This window comes from Quercus lobata, chromosome 3, assembly GCF_001633185.2.
Source record: "Quercus lobata isolate SW786 chromosome 3, ValleyOak3.0 Primary Assembly, whole genome shotgun sequence".
In the NCBI taxonomy this organism is placed as follows: domain Eukaryota; kingdom Viridiplantae; phylum Streptophyta; class Magnoliopsida; order Fagales; family Fagaceae; genus Quercus; species Quercus lobata.
The window spans coordinates 11,399,527-11,409,370 of NC_044906.1; positions in this window are offsets into that span (position 1 = coordinate 11,399,527).

Genomic DNA, 9,844 nt, shown 5'->3' on the forward strand with positions numbered 1-9,844 from the left:
ATATAATTAATTAATGCGTGATTGGTATTTTTGCTGTGTTTCTATAATATCTAAGTTTCAAAATTTTTTTTGTCTCTCTCATGACTACCGAATTACATAAGAAGGAAAATTTTTTTTTTTGATATCTTGTTATTTAAATTTAATATACCCTCTTCAAACAAAAAAAATTAAGAAAATAAGAAGAATTTGCAAATTGCACGTGTTGAGCACCTCCTTCTAGATCGCGTGAAAGGAGGACCCTCACAAATTTGTTTACGGCAAAAACAGCCTCAGGGAAAAAGTGACGCTTTCGCAATTTTCAATTTACGATTTGATTTGAATATATTATTTTAAATTGAGTTCACAAACAGAGTTTGATTTTTTTTTTTCTTTTTCAAATTCAAAACAAAGATATTTGAAGAAAAAAAAAAAAACCAACGTAATTTGAGATTAAAAGGAGCAAAAAAACACTCATCAAACTGACCAAATAAAATATAAGATAAAATAATGATATAGAAAAGATAATAATAACAAAGTAAGGAAACCAAATATAGGAAAGTAAATATTGAATGGCAACTCATAAAAAGAAACGTAATTTGTTGTAATAGAGAACCCAACACACATGAGACATTTAAATAGAGGTCATAAAAAATACTTACATTTTTGCCATTTACTGCACCTCAAGTCCAAAGTCCAAACAGTTAGTTGGAGTTGACAGAGCACACGAAAATCTTGATGATCCGCACCCCAGTGCATGTTCCTTGAAGTTTAGATACAAAAATCTTGAAGATGGACATCCTAGTATGCGTTCCTTGAAGAAATATACCCCTGTGTGTGTTCCTTAAAGGAATATGTGAAAGAAATCACCCAATGCATGTTACTTGAAGAAATATGTGAAAGAAATTAAAGGTGAGGTTGAAATAGAAGGAATATTTTACACAAATATTTGATTTGTTTCTAGAATATAAGAAGTTGTTCATGAATTAGAAAACCAAAATAGAAAAGAAGAAAAGACCAATGTACATTGACATACACATACCGTTGAGCAAGAGCAAATTTCAGCTAAGCAAATAGAAAAAATGATGATAATGATGAAAAGAAGATTAACACAGAATTAAGAGAATGAGAGAATTGGAGAACGGAAGAAGAAGCAATTTGATTTTGAAAACTAATGTGAGTGTACTAGGAGTGTGGTCCTATTTTGTAGATAGTGTTTTACGTGGGAGTTAATGAAGCATTTTTACCAAGTTTTGCCCTTACTTAAATGTAGGCTGTAAGGATATTTTGGAATCCAAAAAATGTCCAATCTAAACAGGAAAAACTCCTTAAATAGTAGTATAGATACTACTCTTCTTCTTCTTCTTCTTCTTCTCTCTCTCTCTCTCTCTCTCTCTCTCTCTCTCTCTCTCTCTCTCTCTCTCTCTCTCTCTCTCTCTCTCTCTCTCTCTCTCTCTCTCTAAGAATAATTTTGAAGACCTTTTTGGTACACCATTTCTAGACTTTGGGATATGCTTTTTTAAGAGTGACTAAGAGATGATAAACCACAACCTTCTTTTTCTTCTTTTATTTATTTATTTATTTATTATTCTTTTAGAGAAGACTGTGAAGATTTTATTAAAGCAAAACAACTATATCAGCTTGAAAAATGAGGCAAACTTATGGTGGAACATCCTCCATCCACACAATACTATGTGCTCATTTGGATAGCACTTATTAGTGCTGCGTCTGCGTATCCTCAGTTTTTTTTTTTTTTTTTCTTTTCAGCCGCAATGGTTGACTCGTTCTTCTGTGAACAGTGCCCTTGTGCACTGTTCACGGGTCCCACAAACTTCACTTTTTATCAATTTTTTCATTAAAAATGGGTCTCACAGCACTATTCACACATTTAAAAATTATTTTGCTACAGTGTTTTCAATTTTCAGTTTTCAGTTTCAGCAAAATAAGTTCTATCCAAACAGATCCTATATTAACTACCAACCTAATCAAACTATGAAAAATTTTATTACCTTCCCTCTTAGTGTGAGAGTAAAGCAACTTAGAATAAAACGCAGAAAAAACCTGCGCATCTTGAATCAAAACACCATACGATGTCATATTCCTTGACTTGTTAGCCAAAGCTTTCATAACCACAACCGAATCTCCTTCCACAATAGCTCGATCTATGCCAATTTCTAAGCCAAACTAAAGCGCTTGAGTTGCTACCAAAGCTACAATCTCCACAGGTTTGTAAGCTTGAGGAAACCATAGGGATACAGACATGATGAGTAAGCCATAATGATTGCATATAACCACTCCAATACCAGATTTATTAACTTCATCAAAGATGCCTCCATCAAAATTAATCTTCATCAAATCAGGTGGGGGGACGCTAGGAAGCACATGTTTGGTATGATCGATGTCTTAGGGGAGGCAGCACTACTTGATATTGCTCATATCGATCCTAGGAGACCTAGGAAATTTGGTCAATATTATAGCTCGGTAAGTGTAAGCAAGTTTGATTTCTTTGAGTCCATATCAACCAAACCATCGTAGAAAATAGTTTTTGATTTTTATTGTGTTGCATAATCCACGACACCAAGTCCTTTCTCTACAACTTTGAATCCATGAGAGGAAAAAAACAACAACAGTAATTGTTGGTGCAAACACAATAATAATGGAAATAATACAAAGAGAAATTGAATAATACTAAATAACATAAAGAGAAATTGAATAATACTTCTGAATATTATTAATTTGAGATTATAAAATACACAACACTATTTTGACTGAGGCGCGACATTGCTATCTTTAAGGAGATTCAAGCTCTTGGTTGGCTAAACTTTGTAAATTTATTTTTGACACCTCCTCCCTTCACATCCTCTCTGCGCACGTATTTAGCCCAATATCTGAATCAATACATATTAGCCCCATTAATTATCACAATTAAAAAGTATAAAATAGTCACTCTCTTTTTCAATGTGAAATTAAACATTTTCACTAACTCTTCATCTTCCATATTAACTCCCACATCTTTACATTTATCTTGTAATATAAAACCATTTTAATTATATAATATTAAAATGTTCCAACAACAACAACTCAGAACCAAGCTAAAAAACCTCCCCGTCACAACTAACTTCGCAAGTCCTTTCTCTACTACTTTGGATGCATAGGATAAAAATGTTGAAAGTTGTCATAAGCAGGATTAAAACTTGCACTTAGTAGTGTTGATTTGCATGTCTTGAGTGGCAAACATTGGGTCACACACCTTTCATTGGTAAGTTATGAAAAAATATTATATATAACAACTTCTTATGAATTAAATTACTTAAAAAATTAAATGAAACAACACAATTGGACCCTAGTCCAATCTCAAAAATCTTTAACCCCTTCCTTTTCCAATTTTTTGAAAAGTTTGGGTTTCAAAACTATGAGCATTTGGCTATCAAATTTGCTCAATTTCTCTCAACCTTCATATCGGAAGTTAGGGTTTTAATTTTGTGAAAAATGGGGTATATAGATAAGGTGGGAACAACAAGAGATTTCATAACTGAATTCTCTCCAGTTTCATCAATTTTGCTCTAGCCAACGTCCTACAAGTTTCTCGCAACTTGCTGCCCTAACAACTTTTCGAAGTGTAATCACGTGTCATTCTGCTAGACAACAAACAATTTTGCTTGACTGCAATGATGACTTGTATAGCTTCGATTTCAGCTTTTGAAACCATGGTTTTTAAACCTCGGTAAAGTTAAAGAACCGAAAAAGGGTATGATTCCCCATTTTTATGGTTAAACCACCGATTTTTATTGTTTATACCGGACCAATTGAGGTCTAGTTTTAGGTTGAACCGGCCGGTCCGATATGGTTTTAAAGACCATGCTTGAAACCTCATCCCAATTAGAATTAGACCCACAAAATAAAAATTACATAGTTTCACAGAATATGCTAATATACTAAGATCCTAGCAAAAATTGTACCCTTTTTATTCTTCCCTTTCAATCAAACTAATGAATAGTGATGTTGGTGGAATTGTCATTTGTGATGATTATAAACTTAGAATTGGCTACTAGTAAATGAAGCATGAGAATCGAGAGAGAATCCTGCAGCATCTTGGTGAAAACTGAAAAGCAACCATCTAAGAGAAAAATGGTGAACCTTGCAATCTGCAAACTAATTAGTGGTAGCGGCAAGTAATTGCCCCTTTGCAACAGCCATCATAAATATAGAGATGTGCATTAGTCTGCAAATAGCAACAGGTAAAAGCCTTAAAAGACTGGTAATGGTCTAACACATAACCCTCAGAACTTGTGGCGGTTGTGCAGCACTCGATCCATATTTGGCAGCTCAGACATTTTGTGCCAAGTTTCACCCTGAATCCAGTATTAGTCCTCCCTCAAACCAGCTATTACATCGGTTTTTTTTTTTTGGGCTGAATCAGACCTACTATTATGTCCTAGAACTTAATGATGCTTAATGTTAGAGATATATATTAGACATATATTAGCCCAATGTAATAGGCCCAAGCCCAGTCCTGCTTGTACTAGTAGTCTAGGGTTTAGTCGCCTATATATACTCATGTTAGGGTTCATTGTAACACAGGAAGTTATTGTACTACACTCTCATACAATAAAGATGTAGCCCTTAAGGGATTCCTCCGTGGATGTAGGCCGTCAAGGCTGAACCACGTAACCCTCTTGTTCTCGGTGTTCCTCTGCTATGCTTCCCCTTCCGCATCTACTCTAGCATACATAACATGGTATAACACATCTCGTTGCTAATATTTCTCATGGTATCAGAGCCAAACTTCGTTCTTGGCATCAAACAAAACATCTCTAGCAAGCAAAGAAGATTCTCACGTGCATACCACCATCTGAAGTCACACATGTTTCTCTGCTGGATCTAGAATCCATGGCATCTCGCAGCCACCGTGGCGCAGTACTATGTCCAAGATCCACAAACTCAAGCAAAGCCAGGACTTAACTTATCAGATATATGCACATCAAGCCTTCGCCTGATGAAACCAACAAGACATACGTGCTCCACGGCATATCGCGACCAAAACCCAGAAACCCGACCTCCAACGGCAGCCGCACGCGCCACCACGCGCGACCAATGGCTCCTGGAACTCTCACACGCGCCGCCGAAGATTCTCGACTCCTAGCTCGGATCTCAGTCACACGCGCCGCCAAGCCGGCCTTGTCGTCCACCGATCCACTTGGCCTGAGAATCTGGTAATCATACGAGCTCTCACTCGCCTCCACGCGCCGCAGTAGCAACCGGAAAATCTCTCACGCGCCGCCTAGATTCTTGACTTCTAGGTCGTCTTCTGGGCTCACGCGCCGCCCAATCGGCCTCCTCGTCCGCCGATCTACAAAACCTGCGATTCCGGTTCTCATATGAGATTACACGCGCCTCCACGCGCTTCCAAGATTTCTGGCTTCTCCTCCACGCGCCGGTAACGCTGTCACGCGCATTCCACGCGCCGGAAATCTGCTGCTGATGTCATCTGACGTCATCTGGATGACGTCATCACTCCACGTCAGCAGCCACGCAAGCACATCCATGTCAGCCCTAGTCCACGTCAGCGACACGTCATCAGCCACGTCAGCAGTGTCGTCTCGTCAGCACCACGACCCGGACCGACCCGACCCGGACCACCCGGATCTGACCCGTGAGCACTTTGACTGTTGACTTTTTGTGTTGACTTTGACTTTTGACTTTTTGCGTTGACTTTTGACCAAAAGTCAAAATTTCCAAAAGGGCCTATCTTGCTCGGTTTTTCGCGTAGATTCCGATTTTGGCCTCCGTTTCTTCATTTGAAACTCCAAAATTGGACAATTGGCACATTCTTCATTGTGGTTTCTTCAAAGGCATTCTTCAAGGCATCTCCAAGTGATCTTCTCATGCTTATCCAACCTCAAGTCTTCATCAAGCTTCCGCCTTGAGTTTGAGGGAGGGTGTTAGAGATATATATTAGACATATATTAGCCCAATGTAATAGGCCCAAGCCCAGTCCTGCTTGTACTAGTAGTCTAGGGTTTAGTCGCCTATATATACTCATGTTAGGGTTCATTGTAACACAGGAAGTTATTGTACTACACTCTCATACAATAAAGATGTAGCCCTTAAGGGATTCCTCCGTGGATGTAGGCCGTCAAGGCTGAACCACGTAACCCTCTTGTTCTCGGTGTTCCTCTGCTATGCTTCCCCTTCCGCATCTACTCTAGCATACATAACATGGTATAACACATCTCGTTGCTAATATTTAACAAATCCTAAAGGAACAGACCTTAAAGCAAAGTCTAAGAACATTCTCACCAAATTATAGGATCAAGAGAAAGGGTTGTCTTTAAAGGTTGATTTGCGTTACTTAGTAGAATTTGATGCAAAATGGTTTCTTGGCTGAGGATTAGACTATAATGTCTACCTTTGCCATTGATGCACTTCCGCACACAAAGATTCAAAATCAACCTTAGCCCTTCCTCACCACAGGAAAGCATAATTTCTTGTTATGTTTCAGAAAGTCAAAACTGTCGGGGAGAGAGCAAAAAAATCGGTTAGAAGGGTCCGATGGTGTTCTATTGGTATAAGTGAATGGGACAATGTAAAACTAAACTGGATTCATGCACGCTCGTAACTGGATTCATGGGACAATATAAGACAAGAAGTGTGTATGTGATATAGCTAAGGTTCAAGCTCCAAACCAGGTCGTGTAGCTAAATTAGCAAAGGAAGCCCATGATAGTTTATTAAGCAAAGTGGAGTACACTCCTAACCAATGTAGGACTAAATGAAAAGGACAAGTATTTGGAATACACACTAACATCAAGTATACGAGTCAAGTGTGGACCTGATTTCAATCTTCTAAACTACTCGTTCTCTATCCCCATGATATGCCTTAATTCAAATCTCCATGATTACCTCTTTCCATAAAGCTACATATTTTCAATCTTCCTTTTATACTTTCACAAAATAGAGTGGGAACCATAAAATTTGTAGCAGACATTTCTTAAATGCTTTCATTAAAAAGAAAAAACAAAAAATTGTGCTAGGGAAGGGAATCTGAGAAAGCTTATGAACTCGTGATTCCAAAGAGGGAAAAAAAAAAAAAAAGATTCCTGTAGACCTTATTCATGATGTCTTCTAATGAATATAGCTTTGGTTGGTGGATATAAAGGTCATCAAACAAGCTCAAGTATGAATGAAACATCGCTGTAAAGTAGGGAAGGCACTAGCTTTTATCAAGTCAGTCTCAGCCTCTCTGGCCCCCTGCTCCTGCTACTACTTTTCCAACTAACACAAACATATATCTATTTTCATGAATCCTTCCTCTCCCCTCTATAAATATATAAGGAGAAGAACGTTGGGAATGGTCCTAGTCCTACCCATTTACACTTGACTCCATCATTGCCAATAAGTCAAGTGTATTACACTAGATATAGTTGTGCAAATGTGTACTTGAGTTGAAGGCCAAGTTAATTATAGGGACATAAGTGTATTGTTTTCTCAGCAAAGATGAGGAGAGCATATCGCAAAATGTGGCGGGTGGTGCCTTGTGCGAGCAGGAAAAGTTTGCGGACAGACTCCCGGAAGGACATAGAGGAAATACTCAAAACCAAGCTTGCAACAATCAGGGAAGAGCCAGAGAACGAGCAGAACCTAACACCACCAAGACATCGTCGCATGGCTAAGAAGGGAAAGAAGATTCGATTCAAGGATAAGATGGGAGGTTCTTTCATGCCCCAGTTCAGCCTCAAAGATTCCTATGCCCTATTCATGACTGGCTTTGCATCTAAAGGTAGCTTTGGTGGACTTCTTCAATACTGACCTTCTTAAGCTTATGTATAAGCCTGTTTAAAATGCATTCACCTAGAAATATGTTTATTAGGACTACAATAAAGAGAATGCATGAGGGGCCAATTTGGTACTTGGAATTTAACATTTTTAATCTATTAAGCATATTGTATAAATTCCTGCAAGATCATAGTCCACTGGGCCTTCAACGTGTAATTGTTATATTGGCTCCTGTTTTCATTTCCCCAATTACTGCTGGAAAATATAGAGTGAAAAACTTGAAATATCTCTATGAAAGCGTGTGTGACATGTGATTGATTCAATTGAAGTATGTTCTCTCAGTTTTCATGGATTAAATTCCGCCTTTTGACGGAAGCATAGGTTAATTTTTGCACAATATATGCTTTTGAATTTTTACTGTTTATGCAATATATGTTTTTGATTTTTTACAAATTCATGTAGCTACATGTTGTGCTAAGGGAGGCGTTTACTTGCTTAGATGGCGATTGTACAAGTTTTGTAGCTAGATACGTTTCATGGTTTCATTTTTTCCATAATGCTTCTACTGGAAGTTATGAGGTTTGCTAGAGTTCTGATTCGGTGGTTGTATCAATATACCTGCCTAAGAGAAAATCACACCTTCTAAACAACTAGACAATAGGAATTTTTTTTTTTTAATACTTTTTCAAAATGATTAACCTGAGGACAGTGACGGAGCTAGGATTTTTGTTTAGGGGGGGCAAGATTAAAAAGAACAGCGATAGTTACATAGTATGTGTACAAAACACATAGCTGAAATTGTGTTCATGATTTTGAATTATAAATGCAAAAAGGTCAAAATGAACCTTGGCTATAGATGACTTTGGTTAGAACAAACAAAAGTTACAAAACACCTTTGGAAATGATGTGACTTTAAACACATCTTAAAAACTAGTAAGGATTTCCTCTAGACACTTTAAATTCAAAACTTTAGAGAGCCAAGGGAGCTAGAGTGAAACTCCCCTGTTTCATGACTTTAAAACAGAGTGTGTTTCCCACCTTTTGAAACTTTGCAACAATAGCAACTTGTTGACCCATAAAACCCATGGATTAGCTCATCGATATTCCCTTAAAAATATTGATTTTCAATTATTGTAAAACACCAAAAGTGTTGTAAGACTTCTAATAATTATCAGAAAAAAAAAACTATCGTGAGTCTATAATTAAGTTATGAGTTTGCTTTTTTTTTTTTTCTTTTCTTTTTTTCAAATAAAATGTAAAACTTATCTTTTCTTAGCAAAATAAATTGTAATACTTGTCTCTTGACTCTTGGTTAAAAAGAGCAAACTAATCTAAAAATCTGGCAGGGGGGGGGGGGAGGAAAATAAGTGTTAGACTATTTGGGGGAAGGTCAGGGAGGGCAGTTGCCCCCCTCGACCCCCCCTGGCTCCGCCCCTGCCTGAGGACATGTGAGACAGTGATAACAGGAACCACATGCATTGGGTTACCTTCACACAAGGGTACACATCATTTCAAAAAATAAGAAAATTGACAGTTTAGTTCATAAAAATAAATAATAAAAAAATAAAAAAGAGGAAATTTGCACTTTGGTAAATCACCTTTTTAAAGTCGTTAGGGACTGATGATCTAAGAAGATAGGAACATGAATCTAAGAAGATAGGAACTAAGGGAAATTGCACTGTCAATGAACGTATATTTCATTTTGCTTGCTATTTATGAAGAGTATTTCTCCATAAAGACAGATTTTTTTTTTTTTTTTTTTTTTCGGCTATATATTGGAGAGAACTGCTCATTTTACAGAGTGGTGTATCTTCTATGGGGGCACTCTGTCTTTTTTGTTAAAATTAAATGATTAAATGATGATTAAACTATAAGATTAATGAGCAGAAAAATAATTATAAAATAAAATTAAATTAATGAGCTGCAAAATAGGGCCCAAGATCCTAGCTAGAAATACCAGCAATTTCTTAAATGTGGTGCGCTGAATGCACAATTTGGAAGTCCCAATTACTCTTGCTTATTGAAACTCGGGGAAGTATTGAGGCTTGGTGAACTTCAAATTATGTTCATAGATGAATAACATGTCACCCAAG